We start from the raw sequence: 16,030 nt of genomic DNA, 5'->3' as shown, positions 1-16,030 counted from the left end.
GTTTTCTTCACCCGACTTAGCAATATTGGCTAATGGAACCCTTAATGTACTGGAATCCACTTGTTGCAGTTCGTTTTGTTATGATTTCTTTCAATGAGGTGAAAGCAAGGCACGTGACGAGGCTGTCTGCTGGTCTTCTAAACTCAATCAATGTTGGAGTGGTTCTCTCTCTCTCTCTCTCTCTCTCTCTCTCTCTCTCTCTCTCTCTCTCTCTCTCTCTCTCTCTCTCTCTCTCTCTCTCTCTATCTATCTATCTATCTATCTATCTATCTATCTATAATGTGTGTGTGTGTGTGTGTGTGTGTGTGTGTGTGTGTGTGTGTGTGTAATTTGAAGTTTGTGTTTTGTCCTTGTTAACAATGAACACTATGTTATTTTTCTCTGTTTCTCATGTTTTGTTTGACTGTCCCCACTCGTTTGAAAGTAATGGATTAAACCTCTCTCTCTCTCTCTCTCTCTCTCTCTCTCTCTCTCTCTCTCTCTCTCTCTCTCTCTCTCTCTCTCTCTCTCTCTCTCTCTCTCTCTCTCTCTCTCTCTCTCTCTCTCTCATGCCAGCCCTAGTACGGACGGCGAGGCTGCAAGATAACTGGTCCCGTCTCCCGGAAAATCAATCGCTCTCCCTCGCATGCACAATTCTCCACGTGTAAAAATAGCAACGAAAAAAAAAAACATAGGAAGGAAAAAATTCTCTGGTGAAAGACATGCTGGCTGTCGGCTCTTCCTGGTGCACCGTGAAATAATCTACTTCTTACAAATCAAGTGCATTTCTTATTTTCATTCCACTGCATCTTAGCGTATTTTGCCGTCATCCCGTCAGACTTAAACATCACAGGGTCTTCAAACGTGTGACGCAGACAAAGCCCCTCCCTCCTGAGACGTGCTGCGGCGTGTCTAGGCGGCGAGGCTTTGGCAAGGAAACAAGAAGCGACGGGAAAGGACGGATAAACTTTGAAAAAAAAATAAATAAATGTCCCATCCGGTAGTCGCTTTAAAGAACACTGGCGAAATATATGTGAGTCAGTGCAGAATAAAGTGTGTTAGTGAGGGGCGAGGTTTGGGGAGCGTGGCCATCACAGGAGGTATCCGTGTGATGCCGACCGTCCGTGCAGCGAGGAAGCCCCAAAAATAAAAGCAGGAAAAAAAAAAAAAATTCTGGGAACGGCAGAAAGAGGCTTAAAAATTGAAGATGCCTGACGGACCAACTCTCAGTGACTCTCATCTTTGCCACAAAAGCACAGCCCCTCTGAATGATGCAGGAGAATATTCAGGAAGAGGAAGGGTACATGGCTTCGGAGTGACCCGATGAAGGGCGAGTGAGGGACCACGAGAGTCAACTGTACAGGTATGAGGCTCCGAGGCTTGCAAACATAATGGTGGCAGCGCTGCGGAGGCTTGCTGACAGTACCTCCTACTTGTATATTGGTGGCAGGGCAGAGAAGGCTTCTTTACAATACCTACCCGTATATTGATGGCAGCGACCAACTATCTCTGGCGCGTGGTGCATTCTCGCTGCTGTAAAAACACTCGAGGGCAAACACAGGAAGGCACAGGCAATAAAAATACCTCCTGGTGACGTGTATCTTGTTGAAAGCGAGTATTATTTTTTTCCGAAACTGACTGACTGTTGTTCTCGGTCCCTTCCCTGAACCGGAGCTGTGCAGAATAAGTCTTATCGTCGAATACGTCTCCGGGGAAATATTTCATACTTCACACAAGCATTACTCTGGTTGCACGAGCAGGAAAACTGGTGTTAAATCGCAACATCTGTACATGCAATAATTTATCTTCGGTTCCCGTCACATTATTACAGTGAGTGAATATAATCATAATAATCATAACCACTTAATATGGTAAAGAATATTCTCCCATCTGAGCTTTCACTGCACGCCCGTTTTCTCATCAATCTTGTCCACAAACAGACGAGGTAAAGGGCAATATTACTAAAAGGTTTATTCTCTCACAATAGCAATTTTCAAAGGTCACAGAGATTATTAGTTGCGTTTCCGTGGGTGTATTTCTTATCCATGACGCAGAATTCTTATTAAACAATTTCCGCAGTCATGAAAACACTCTTGATATAAAAAAAACAATAAACTGAACTACAGACAGATTAAGGAACTCAAAATAAGACCACGAAATGTTTCAGAATGCGGTTTGGAATTAACATCACGAATCTTGGCTAGGCAGAGAAATTGATTCTGTGATATCAAGACAACATTTTCACGAGTTTTGCCCAACGCATTTCGTCTGTCTGGCCCAAATCCACGAATGGTAAAAAAAAAAAAAAAAAAAAAATAAATAAAAAAAAAAAAAGTAGTGATCTTCCATTATAAAGCATTTTTTTCACGCTTTATCTGGGAAAAAAGTCACAGATTCACCAAGAAAAAATAGTGAAAATACAAGACTTTTATTAGAATTTCTCTCTCTCTCTCTCTCTCTCTCTCTCTCTCTCTCTCTCTCTCTCTCTCTCTCTCTCTCTCTCTCTCTCACACACACACACACACACACACACACACACAGTCACCATCGTATTGCTCTTGGTCAACAAAACACGTTCCATCGTCCTCAAGAAATTGGTGCGTTGGTCTGAATACTCGGGGCGAGGCGGGGGCGAGGCGGGGAGAGGCGGGGCGGGGTGAAGCGGGGCGAGGCGGGGAGAGGCGGGGCGAGGGTCGAAGAGAGAGGGGGATCAAGCAGGAAGTAAACAAAGGCACCGCAGCGATCCTGACCCTTTGTGCGCCTCGGCCAAATTCAACATGAGCGCTCTCAACACAATATTTGCCAAGCTGAGAGGAAGGACATGAGGTCAGCCAGTGCACCAGCATACGTACGGGACCCCAGTGCTTCCCATATCATTATTATAAGCGCGTTATTGTGGGGACACGGGGACCACATTCTCAAACGTTGCAGCGCCTTATCTCTGCAGCTTTGAATAGGTGCATATCTTTTTTCTTTTTGTTATGTAAAAGGTGACTCTGGCCTGGGGCAACGGAAAGATAATAAAAAAGGCCCATTAAAGGTCCCAGTCGCCAACGAGCATAGCGTATCTAAAATTTGAGGTTGGTTTCTTGAAAACGTTCTCTTAAAACAGTTCAGGTCAAAGGCAGGAGGAAATGCAAAAGCAGACAGGGAGTTCCAGAGTTTACCAGTAAAGGGGATGAAATAGATGGAAGTTATTGAGATATTTAAAGATGTTTTCACGATTTTAGGGTTTATTTAACGAGGATTCTATACATTTAGCAGGCTCCAGGGCAAGTTATTTAGAATTTCAACGGTGTGATCATTATTCTAGTAGTAGTCTTACAAGATCTTATTTCTGTTAAGAGACTGCAGTGGAAGTTATTTGCTTATTCAAGGATGTTTTCGTGTTTCTATACAGCGTTTACTTAACAAGGATTCTGTACCTTTAACTGACTGTAGTGCAAGTTAATGTTATGTTCAGGGATATAGTTTTTACGATTCTACTGATACTTTAACAAGCATCTACACTCTTAACAAATTGCAGTGGAAATTATTGTGGTTTTTAAGAGTATTTTCATGATTCCCGTGAGAAAATAAAAAGGTTTTGCATAATCAATGAAAAAAAAGACACCCATGAAAACACGATTAATCATCTCTGCGCCCACTGAAAAATAGTCCTTACGAGAATCTAAAACGTCTCGAACAGCACACTCTCATGAACACGTCCGCTCAACCCTCAGCCTCGCGTGCCACTGCTGGGAGCCACTCACTACACCTCTGCGGAGAATGTCAAGCGGCGTGACCTTGTAATCTAGATGCACACACAAGTACCACGAGTATAATGGAAGCTCCGGTCTGCCGCTCATGATACTGAAAGGCAACGCAGAATTATTTTGTACCTCGTAATAGCGGAGAGTATAGTTGATGTAATGGAACGTGACTTTGAAATGAAATATATGTGGACATGATCAAGGTAGATAAAATGGAGGTACAGGTTCGCATCTGACGGTAAAAGACAAGGCAGAATATTTTTTTTTTATTGGGTAGACCAAATAAAGAAACAAAAAATGGAGTAAAGAAAAAAAAACCCGGGTCATAATGCCATTCCAAAAAAAAAAAAAAGAACTATCTAAGAAAGGCCTATGTTGTTCTTGGGGTATCTTGGCTTGATCACTTTTCCATCGTAACAGCGAATACAGTTGCTGGGAATAAGACCTCGATAAAAAAGCATGATACTTCGCCAGGGAGTTTGATGTCCACCAATTCGGGTCCGTATCCTCAGACTTTTCAGTGTACAATCTTCACTACTTTTAACATGCTGTAGTCGAAGTCACTGGAATTTTCAAGGAAGTTTTCATAATTCCAGTGATAATTCAATAGGTATGGGAGTCATCACTGGGAAAAGACACCCACGAGAACCCAAGCTTGATGTGGAGATGCACTTCAGAAAAGGTGCAGCATTCTCAAAATTTCCGGTGTATAATCTTCACAACATTCAACTGGCTATAGTCGAAGTCACCGAGATTTTTAAGAATATTTTCGTAATTCTAGAAACAAATTAACAAATATTTTATGTCATTAATGGGAAAAAGAGCCACGAAAACCCGGATAACGATCTCAGTAGCCCTTGAAAAATAAGTCTTTGTGAGAACATAAACCGTTTCAAAATACGTGCCTAGCGTTCCCACACCAAGAATATTTTCATAATTCTAGTGACATTAAGAATCATTCTACATCATTAATTGGAAAAAACCAGCCACGAAAACCCGGATAATAATTTCGGTAGTCTTTTGAAAAATAAGTCTTAGCGAGAACATAAACCGTTTCAAAATACGTACCCAGCGTCCCCACACAATCTCCCCTGCATCTTGGACCACAAAGGGAAAAGTAAAGTGCAAAAACACAAGTCCTATCGCCCATTAAACGCCACGGGGCTTGCCGCAGTCCATGAATTTATATCACGGGAAAAATGAAAAACAGGCCAACGCAGAGACAAACGACTTCCGCAAAGGTTCACCAGGCAACCCACGCACCGCCCCACACTGCCCAGCGCTTCACACCTTAGTACACACACACACACAGTACACACACACACACACACACACACACACACACACACACACACACACACACGTATACACACCCAAGTTATGTGTGGCGGCAGTCCTTCGGTTTATATTTCCTCAAACGCTGTGTTCTCTCATCATGACCCCGAGTATTTCCTAAAGCCACAGAGATAATTAATGAGGCTCTCGTTGGTATTTTCCGTTAATGATGCGGAATTCTCGTTAAACTATCATTGCAAACATGAAAACACCGTTGGAAACTGCAGTAACTTCCACTACAGCCTGCTGATACCGTCGAGATAAGACGCCGAAACGTTTGAGAATACGACCCTTACTCTTAAGCACCGCTCTGACTCCGAGCTGTACCCAACACGTTACTCTCGACCCACGGACCCACGGCTTCCCATCTGCCACTACAATGCAAGGCGGACACGAATGAACAAGTCCCGAACGACTTTGGAAGAGAGAGAGAGAAGTAATAAAATTGATCACGAGAGAGAGAGAGAGAGAGAGAGAGAGAGAGAGAGAGAGAGAGAGAGAGAGAGAGAGAGAGAGAGAGAGAGAGAGAGAGAGAGAGAGAGAGAGAGAGAGAGAGAGAGAGAGAGTATAGTCTATCTTCGCTCACCTGAAAGCAGCTTTGTTTGGATAAGGTTGGTTATGTAAAACAGAGGAAGAGACGCATTAATAATAAGAGTAGATCTTCGTTCCTCTCGAGGCAAACATCCAACAAAACATTTTTCTTTTCAGAACTAAGAAAACATGAAGTGAAGTTGTACAAGTAAAAGTGACTACGTGAAGTACAAGCAGAGGACAATACAAACACTACAGCTTCGTTCCTCTACTAAAACCTGTCCAAAGAATCATTACTTTCGAGAACACAAGTGAGTTTAATATATACTGATTTCTTAACACACGATCGGATGGCGTATTGTCCATCTCACTAAGGCAAGAGTTAGCCAGTACTTTCACACTTTGATGCCTCTTACTTATAAACTTTGGAGATCACTGTTGGTTTGTTTCCGCCTTTCTATGATTTTAACTGTTTCAAAAGAGGGGAGTGAAGACCTTTCAGTTTCAGATTTGTGTGTGAAATTTTTCCTTCTATCTTAACTTTTATAAGCGGCAAATTAGCAGACTTTTATTTGATTTTTTCTTATTTTAGTCATTTTTATTTATTTATTTATTTATTTTATTTATTTATTTTTATTTCTTTTCTTTCGTGTGTGTGTGTGTGTGTGTGTGTGTGTGTGTGTGTGTGTGTGTGTGTGTGTGTGTGTGTGTGTGTGTGTGTGTGTGTGTGTGTGTGTGTGTGTGTGTGTGTGTGTGTGTGTGTGTGTGTGTGTGTGTGCCCTTGCCCAGTCTCCTTCACGCTAAAAATACAATAAAACTTCAAACGTTTACAGTTTTATCTCCACTCCTTAAAATGTTATTACTCGTAACAGTCATCCCTAACATTACAAGGATCAAGTTGGTTATTTCAAGTCAAAGTAGACGGACACGTTCCTTCAGTATTCTCAACCCAAGCCACCGACAAGTCAAGCTAATGAACCGTAACTTCCCGAGCCATCACCCGCGGCTGCCGGCTCCCGTCATTACTACGAGATGGCCAGACCCGACCTAACGCGTGACGACCCCTGAGATCACGACCACCAGCCGCCTCGTATCGAACGTTGCCGCGCCCCACCAGACTTGGCTTAATGCCCCGTCCAGCCGCCACCTCCTGCTCCTCCTGCTGCTCCTCCTCCTCCTGCTGCTGCTGCTGCTGCTGCTGCTGCTGCTGCTGGTGCTCCTCCTGCTGCCGCGATGACGGTCTGTCCTTGATGCATGGGTTATTTATGCGGATGGCGGTGGTGGTGGTGCTGACGGTGGCTAAAGTCATTCTGATGATGGGGTGGTAATAATAATAATAATAATAATAATAATAATAATAATAATAATAATAATAATAATAATAATAATAATAATAATGATAACAATAATAATAGTAACAATAATAATAATAATAATAATAATAATAATAATAATAATAATAATAATAATAATAATAATAACAATAATAATGATATGTCCTTACAGCCGAGAAGATTTTACCCCCCAAATATGAGGTTGCACACACACACACACACACACACACACACACACACATTACTTTTTCTTTGCTTTATCGAGTGTGAAATTACCATGGGAAGCCAGTAACCGAGTCTTCCTCCTCGTTGTTTTTAGTTATCTTTTGCATCAAGTGTATATTCTGCAGTGCTCTTCCGGTAATCACTTCTGCTGCAACTACTACTACTACTACTACTACTACTACTACTGTTATTACTTAAGTAGTAGTAGTAGTAGTAGTAGTAGTAGTAGTAGTAGTAGTAGTAGTAGTAGTAGTAGTAGTAGTAGTAGTAGTAGTAGTAGTAGTAGTAGCAGCAGCAGTAGTAGTAGTAGTAGTAATAGCACTAGAACATAATCTTTAAGGCAGAGGCGTGGTGTCTCATATATATTATTATCTTCAATGCAACACAACTCAGCTCAATGATTCGGAAAGACTAAAAATGATGTCATAAAACACTATTCTCCGGAGACTCTTGTTGTATATTTACCTGCATCACTTATTCACAAATTCGTGGAGGTCGTTGCTTCCTGGACATTGTTTAGTGAATGGGAAAAAAAAAAAGTTTACTTCATAATCTGCTCCTCAGTGATTCAGGGGAGAGAGAGACCGAGATTATGTGGGGACACGCAAACTACGTGACTTTTCAATGTTTTGGAGACTGTGCTTCAGTTATGTTCAAATGTCAATGCATTACAGATGACAGACCCCGTTGTTTGTCCAAGTGTGGGGTGACAACTACCAGATGCAAGTGATATATTACTATTACCTCACGTACTCATCGGTAAAATACCATTGCTAGTGCAGAGAAGGAGGAGGTGGAAGAGGAAGAGGAAGAGGAAGAGGAAGAGGAGGAGGAGGAGGAGGAGGAGGAGGAGGAGGAGGAGGAAGAGGCAGAGGAGGAGATGCTAGGTAACCCTTTCAATAATTCATTTTGAGCAGTCAAACGGAGCAGGTAAGGGTGACAGGGAAGGCAGGCGATAGGGTGAGGGTCATGGTAAGGCCGCACCTCCATCTGGTGGCGGTGTGCGCGTCCCGCCCTGCCCTGCTGCTGCCTGGTTTAACGGCCTGATTCCTCGTACCTGGAGCATCTTGCCCCCGACAGATGTCAATAGACACGTGACCGGTTTTGGTCCCGTGAGCACACAAGCCCGATGGTACAGCATCCGGCAGGCTGCAAGGAGCACACAAGCGTGCCGCGGTAAGCCTTTGATTCAGGCAGGCGTGGGCGGTCTGCCTGCACCAAAACACACGCATGTCGTTTGCTGAAGTGTCCTCTTAAAGATGCGTGTGACACGAGGCGCCGCCTCACTCCAGGCGGCGCCACGCTAACACTTTGGCATTCACTTTCATCAGGCAGCATGAAGTTCTGAAAGTTTCCTTCGTGCACGACGAAACGCCTGAAATAATGATAGGATGTTTTCCATAAAAATATACAGTAAGTTAATTCATTATTCACGAGAACTTATTCGGAAGTTGGGAAAGCAAAAACCACAAGGGCGGGAGTCTGCTGCGGGAGGTTCCCCGCCGCACCCTGCCACCACCACCACCACCACCTGCCACTACTGCCGGCGAGGCCAGGCCACTACTGGCCACACACTGGCCCACGCGTCACGGGAAGGTGACGGGGGTATGGCCACTGAAAAGACACTTCCGCCCAAGCAAGTGTCCTATCACTGTGAGGGACACTGCCCTCCGTCGCCGTGCAGCCCCCGACCCAGGGTGGACACAGCTGGGTGAGAGGCGACGGTCCGCGTGTCTCCCGTGGAGGCCAAGTTCAGCGAGGCTCCACTTGGACTGAGCCCTGGGATTATGCTAATTCCCTCCAGTCATCACCTCTAACATGACGGCAGGTGTGTGTGTGTGTGTGTGTGTGTGTGTGTGTGTGTGTGTGTGTGTGTGTGTGTGTGTGTGTGTGTGTGTGTGTGTGTGTGTGTGTGTGACCTGTCTTGACCTGGATCCTTGTTTGGCCACGTGTGTGTGTGTGTGTGTGTGTGTGTGTGTGTGTGTGTGTGTGTGTGTGTGTGTGTGTGTGTGTGTGTGTGTGTGTGTGTGTGTGTGTGTGTGTGTGTGTGACCTGTCTTGACCTGGATCCTTGTTTGGCCACGTGTGTGTGTGTGTGTGTGTGTGTGTGTGTGTGTGTGTGTGTGTGTGTGTGTGTGTGTGTGTGTGTGTGTGTGTGTGTGTGTGTGTGTGTGTGACCTGTCTTGACCTGGATCCTTGTTTGGCCACGTGTGTGTGTGTGTGTGTGTGTGTGTGTGTGTGTGTGTGTGTGTGTGTGTGTGTGTGTGTGTGTGTGTGTGTGTGTGTGTGTGTGTGTGTGTGTGTGTGTGTGTGTGTGTGTGTGTGTGTGTGTGTGACCTGTCTTGACCTGGATCCTTGTTTGGCCACGTGTGTGTGTGTGTGTGTGTGTGTGTGTGTGTGTGTGTGTGTGTGTGTGTGTGTGTGTGTGTGTGTGTGTGTGTGTGTGTGTGTGTGTGTGTGTGTGTGTGTGACCTCTCTTGACCTGGATCCTTGGTTGGCGGAGAGAGAGAGAGAGAGAGAGAGAGAGAGAGAGAGAGAGAGAGAGAGAGAGAGAGAGAGAGAGAGAGAGAGAGAGAGAGAGAGAGAGAGAGAGAGAGAGAGAGAGAGAGAGAGAGAGAGAGAGAGGCGTTATAGTGACCTTCCCTCTTCATCCCTGGGCTGCATCCCCCTGGCCACCGTCACGCAGCATTGCACTGCATCACGCCGCCATAAACAGCGCGCGGCGGAGTAGCGAATACCAGAGGCGTGTGGCGTGTGGTGTGTGCCGTGCGCCGGTGAAGCATCATCTTACTTGCCGGCGTACGAGTCCCGGGCGGTGGGCCATCTGTATGTATCAGAGGCAGCCATCAGCAGGGTCTTGTGCAGAGGTAATTTCATTGGTGCGCCCACGCGCCGGATCGCTATGGAAGAGCTATTCCTGGGCGGCGGCGGAGGCGGCGGCGGAAGCAGAGGAAGGCGGGCCAGGCGTCTCACACGCCACCTCCAACTTGAGAAATAATTATGTTGTAGTTCATGATTCTGTGTGGTGAGTCAATAATATTCTGTCAATAACACTGACCCTAGACGAAAGTTAAAAGAAAGCTTATGATCAATTAATTTAGCAATTTAATTTGAACTGACGATGTATTAAAGCATTTATAACGCACTGCTGGAATACACATTACACTACAGTGCATTTCCTCTCAGGAAGTCAGGAGAACATGACTTCATATAGTCGCGGTCACGAGGACTGAGGGATGTACCACCGCACTCCGGCAACCTGCGCGTCTAACACCTTGCTTGTTATACGCTTTAGGATTATATCACTATTCGTAACTAATATATGCAGCCAGCCTTTATCATTTTATTATTCATAACTCAAAAATTCAACATATTTTTCCTTTTTCGCCAATTCAGCCTGCACATATTCGATAGTGACAAGTGTGCCTAAAGCTTACCACATGCAGGGGTCCGGACACAGGACAGGACAGAGTAAGATTATGCAACCTAAAGACAGGTGATCCCAGCCATATCCATCTATGTCCCCTTAGAATGTTGCCCTAAAGCGTTTCAAAATACAGGCCCAAGTGTCATTAGAGGAACATAAGGCACGAGTCATTGAGCATACAGCTGTGGCGAGGCGAAATTACCGCACTAACAGATATTGCGAGCCGCCTTATTCAAATCTCTTTTTAATGTTCGCGTTCATCTGTCTATATGTATCTCTCTCTCTCTCTCTCTCTCTCTCTCTCTCTCTCTCTCTCTCTCTCTCTCTCTCTCTCTCTCTCTCTCTCAATTTATCTATCTAGCTATGTATATTTCTATGTATTTATCTATCTATTCATCTATATCTTTTTATGTATCAACTCTATCCATCTCCCTATCTATCTATATATCTACATATTTGTCTATCTCCCTCTAGTATTTTTTAAAGACGTGGAATAGTAAGGCCTCCCTTAACGACCTTGGAGAAGACGATAATGGTGGTGGTGGTGGTGGTGGTGGTGGTGGCAAGGTAAGGTGAAGTAAGGCATATAGAGCATCGCGGGGCGGCGTTCGTTCCCCGTGGCGCCTAACACACCCATTACGTGGCTGCTCTCGTTTCACGGCGAAAAAGGATCAGTTTCCAGCAGCGAGGAGCAGGTCAAGAGGGCATTAGGCACCCACTCACTCTCCCGCCACTCCCTCGTGACCTCGCCTCCAGAGAAAGAATGCAAATATTTTAAAGAGCCCAAAATAACTGGCGAAGATACTGAGAGTTCCGATTAGGAGAGAGAGAGAGAGAGAGAGAGAGAGAGAGAGAGAGAGAGAGAGAGAGAGAGAGAGAGAGAGAGAGAGAGAGAGAGAGAGAGAGAGAGAGAGAGAGAGAGAGAGAGAGAGAGAGAGAGAGTCAAGGGTACATTATGAAGTATGCTGTTCAAAAGGCTAAGCTCAAGTGAGGTATGAAAGTATTGCCAGACAGCCATAAGCGATGCAAGGCTGGAGCGATGCGAAGCACTAATAATTTCTAACAGCTGCGGATTTCACAGGTTCTTGAAATTATTTACTGTCGTTCATCAACTAAGGATGGATGTTCCCTACCGCTCAATTCCCTTTGAAAGAAAAATGCGGTCGAAAACTTATAACATTAGTGAAAGTTGCAAGTAAAAACAGTAATGTTAACGCACTGATTCTTTCCCCTGAGGATGGATTCAAATCTAATTCATATCTCTGGTGGCTTTTTCGGCCTCGCAATTCCAGTGTTTGCTGCCACATTATCCCAGCGCCTCGGGGGAGCGTTCTCTCTCACGCGGGAGGAAATGGAACACTCGGCCCAGCAACAGCAGCACCCAACACCCGGCCTCTCTTGTCCCTCAGATCACCTTCCTCTTGTCTTGCTCATGTCCTTGCACCAGGCCAGACTCTGATGGCTCTGGCTCACTCTCAGCGCTGCGTCCTGTTGCTTGAGCGGCATCGTTTATTATGACACACACACACACACACACACACACACACACACACACACACACACACACACACACACACACACACACACACACACACACACACACACACACACACATCGCTCACATAAGTTGCCTGATCTGTTTTAAAAGAGGAGCATCAAGACATCTCTCAAATTAAGTTCGCTTACATTCTGGAATCTCCAATAATTAACTTCAGGGGAGCAGCATATTGAGCGACGCTTTTTGTTTTCTTCATTTTTCGTGCCCTCGGCCACACTCCTTGACACGTGAAAGAAATATTCCACTCACTGCTGACAGGGACGCGTGCCGCAACTCCCCGTCTGAATCAGAAAGCATGAAACTCAAAGAAGCTCGCAATCTTGGGAGCTACCGGCCCCAACCCCACAGCTGAGACGGATTCCACCATTGGTCCCAACCCGCCCTTAGCGTCAGTCTCACGGCGGCGGCGGCGGCGGCGGCTTCCAGCTCCCACAGTCTTAGGCAGGTGGTCGCGGATATTCAAGGGATATTCATTTACTTCTCTTCACTCCATTGATCGTACTCTGAAACACTTTGGCGCCTCATCCCCGCCACTTTCAACAGGCTCTAGTGGACGTTATAGGAGTTTTCAAAAGTATTTTCACTATTCTCATGCTAGATTAACAAGAATTCTATATTATCGATGGAAAGAAAATACTTATCTCTTTTGCCTCTGGAAATATTCATAGTAAAAGAAAAAAACAAAAGAACGCCGTCCAAGTGGCCATCGTGAAGGGAAACAAGCGGAACGGATGGATGTGCAGTCAACCTTTCAGCCAAACCATTACCATTACCAACTACTGCCTCCGGGCGCCCCAGTGCGGTGCTGCGCGTGCCTTCACTGCACCCTGGCGCGGAGATGAGGATGCGACCGGGTGACTTAACCTCGAGTTACAATTTAATTTCTCTCTCGTATATGGCATTTGTGACTTCAGTAAGACTAATTGAAATATGACTTGAGACTTGAACTGAGACTTGCCACAGTTGACTTATGACTCGCTGGAAACCGGCGAGGAAAAACTTACCTTCCCTCCCTTCCCTCCTCCTTCCGTCACACCAACCCTCGCAGCTCCGCCACAAAACATACAAAAGATACATTGCAGCAAAAGCGGCGACATAAACCTGACGCTGGCTTCTTCCCTTCGCCAAGAAAGCAGGCCTGGCGATGGTACGGGAAAGCCTGCAGGTCCTGAATACTCTTACACGAGGCAGCGGAACGGCGTCATGCAGCCATGCACACAGACACTAGTTGCCTTTCCTTATTATATATTTTCCCCTTATTTACGTTTAGGAGGGAGTGTACAAACCAGCCAGGCAGCCATCTTCCCCATTCTTATCCCCTTCCTTCCCATTCCTATCACACCGAATCCCCCGTCCCTCTCCATCACGCCCTATTCCTATCCCATTCCGCCCCATCCCTACCACAACAAACTCTTCCTTCCTCATCACGCTCTATTCCTGTCACATTCCGCAACATTCCCATCACATCTGACTTCCTGTCCCTTATCATTCTATCCCATTCCGCCCCTTCCTACCACACCCTACTCCATCTAAACCCTCACTGCCTCCCCATCACGCCCCAATCCATTCCATTCCTCCGTATTTCTACCACACCAAACTCATCTTCCTTTCTCATCAAACCTTATTCCTATTCCATTCCGCCACATTCCTACCACGCCTTATTCCCATCACCACACATTCCTACCACACCATACTCTACAGATCCGCCAGTGTTTCCCCTACCACGCCCTACTCCGCCGGTCTCTATCCCTCCATAAACCAACAAGGGACCCTATGCAGCCTTGTAGCCTTCCCCTTTCCCGCTGACATGAACGTAGGAGAGACATGAGGGCGGCAGTAAAACGAATGTTGACAAGAGGGACCAGCTGGTGTCTTTGATCCATTGCAACATCAGACCCTCATTCCCTCAGTCCCTCACCTACACATAACACCATACAAACACAAGGGAAGCTGCAAGAAGCCAGCGGGTCTACATACAGCAGTTCCAGTATAAAACATACCTGCCTATATTCACCTGTTATTTTATTTGTAGATTTGGATCGAGTTGCCATTTTCTATATTTACAATAGAGGCTTGGTATCTTTATTCCTCTATTTATATATATTTTTTTTCACTCTTAAAGCTAGAGAAAAACTTTAAATATTCATGTTTTTTTCTTTTCTTTTTACCATTAATCGTCCAAGCGCTAGGATAAATGAATTTCTCAAAATCTCCCGGAAAGGCGCATGAATTTAAGAAGGTTTGGGAACCACCGCTTTAAACCTTCCTACTGACTCGGCAATAACAAACTGATTACCAGGTCGATTCCACAGTCACCTTCTACTCTATTTCAAACCATACTCCTTCTTGCCTCTTTCTTAAATCAATCTTTATCGCCTCCTTTCCCAAGTTTCATGAGGCTTTGCTACTTGGCGGTTCGCGGTGAGTGAGGTGAGGCAGAAGTAGGTAGGAATAGGATACGTGTGGGCTTTCCATCACCTCCTCTCACCCCATCCCCACGACGTAACCTTTCACTCCCAGTCTATAATAGTCTCCCTTTGTCGCCTTAATGGTGGTGGTGATAGCAACAGTGTCGCGCGTCAGCTATAGGATTACAATATGCACCGTTTTCTTCCTGTGTGAATAACTGCTGTATTCGATTCGCTTCCCGTCCCTCCCTTCCTTCCTTCCTTCCTTTCCCTCCTCGCCTCGCCAACTCTTACCTTTGCTGGTGCTCTCTATACTTCACGCCGCTATGATTCAATGGAAATAACGTGGTGTAGATGAATGGTTGCGCGGGGTGTGGGTGGGTGGGTGGATGGGTGGGTGCTCACGAGATGTAGTGTCTTTGTTCATATTTGTTGTGTGGACTGTTGTATACGAGAGAGAGAGAGAGAGAGAGAGAGAGAGAGAGAGAGAGAGAGAGAGAGAGAGAGAGAGAGAGAGAGAGAGAGAGAGAGAGAGAGAGAGAGAGAGAGAGAGAGAGAGAATGGCGGACTTATGACAGGAAAGATATAACATTTCAAAACGATTTAACGATTCACACACACACACACACACACACACACACACACACACACACACACACACACACATTATCATCATCATCATCATCATCATCATCATCATCAAGGAAGGACGGTCGATTCACACAACACTCAAGTCAATCCCCCAGCCTCCTCCAAGCAAGCCACATTCAGCATCTCCCCGCGTCAGACTCTCGGCTCCTCTCAGCACACTCGAGTTGCTATTTCCTGCTACAAAATCCTCGAGCTTTGCGATGTTCTCCTTAGTCTTCGCTGCTAATTCTCTCAAAACAACCTGGTAAAACAGATCGGAATTCCGAGAAGTGCGTTGCTTCCGATATAACGAGCGATGGAGGCAACAGTATAAACAGATAGACAGACAGAGAAAAGAGACAAAAATAGACAGATGGATCGACAAATAGACAGAAACATGTCTAGACTCAGTCTTATGAAGGCTTTGTTGATTTGATGCATGGCCAATACATTTTTACACCCAAACACTTGAGTTTGTCTATTAGGCACAATGGCGAAAGTTATCCCTAGACTCCCAGGTCTCTAGGTAAAGACAGCAGTGCCACTTACAAAGTTAGCGACATAACACCAATGACAGACACGTCGCGACATGAATAGAGAACAACAGACGCACCATGTATACACTCTTCACAGTTTTATTCCAGAGTACACTTCCCAGTTCAATGTTCCTTGCAAGTCCCAAAATATCACAATACTTCAGGGGATAATCTATGACACGCTTTCTTGAGACTCCTACAGATTGCATGTTTCTCTTATCAGAGGCAATGACAGCATTCTGCGTGGACGAAACGTGCTCTATAGAGTCTGCTGGTGGATCTTGTGGGTAATGGCGCCATCCATCAACTGGGCACC

At 45.4% G+C, this 16,030-nt stretch overlaps 1 protein-coding gene and 1 long non-coding RNA gene across 3 annotated transcripts in view; one reads left to right on the top strand and one right to left on the bottom strand.

Moving 5' to 3' along the window:
* LOC135114341 (voltage-dependent calcium channel gamma-5 subunit-like) overlaps nucleotides 1–16,030 on the top strand; it is a 157,418-nt gene that overhangs the window by 67,148 nt on the left and 74,240 nt on the right. For both annotated transcript variants that reach the window (XM_064030250.1, XM_064030257.1), the window contains exon 2: nucleotides 5,775–5,908. The gene's annotated coding sequence lies outside the window, so the exon portion shown is untranslated. The remainder of the gene's footprint in view (nucleotides 1–5,774; nucleotides 5,909–16,030) is intronic.
* The window catches only part of LOC135114359 (uncharacterized), a 144,478-nt gene that overhangs the window by 83,485 nt on the left and 44,963 nt on the right, over nucleotides 1–16,030 (bottom strand). The window lies entirely within an intron of this gene.

Source organism: Scylla paramamosain, chromosome 2, assembly GCF_035594125.1.
Source record: "Scylla paramamosain isolate STU-SP2022 chromosome 2, ASM3559412v1, whole genome shotgun sequence".
Taxonomy (NCBI): Eukaryota; Metazoa; Arthropoda; class Malacostraca; order Decapoda; family Portunidae; genus Scylla; species Scylla paramamosain.
This window is presented reverse-complemented; position numbering and strand designations above follow the sequence as displayed.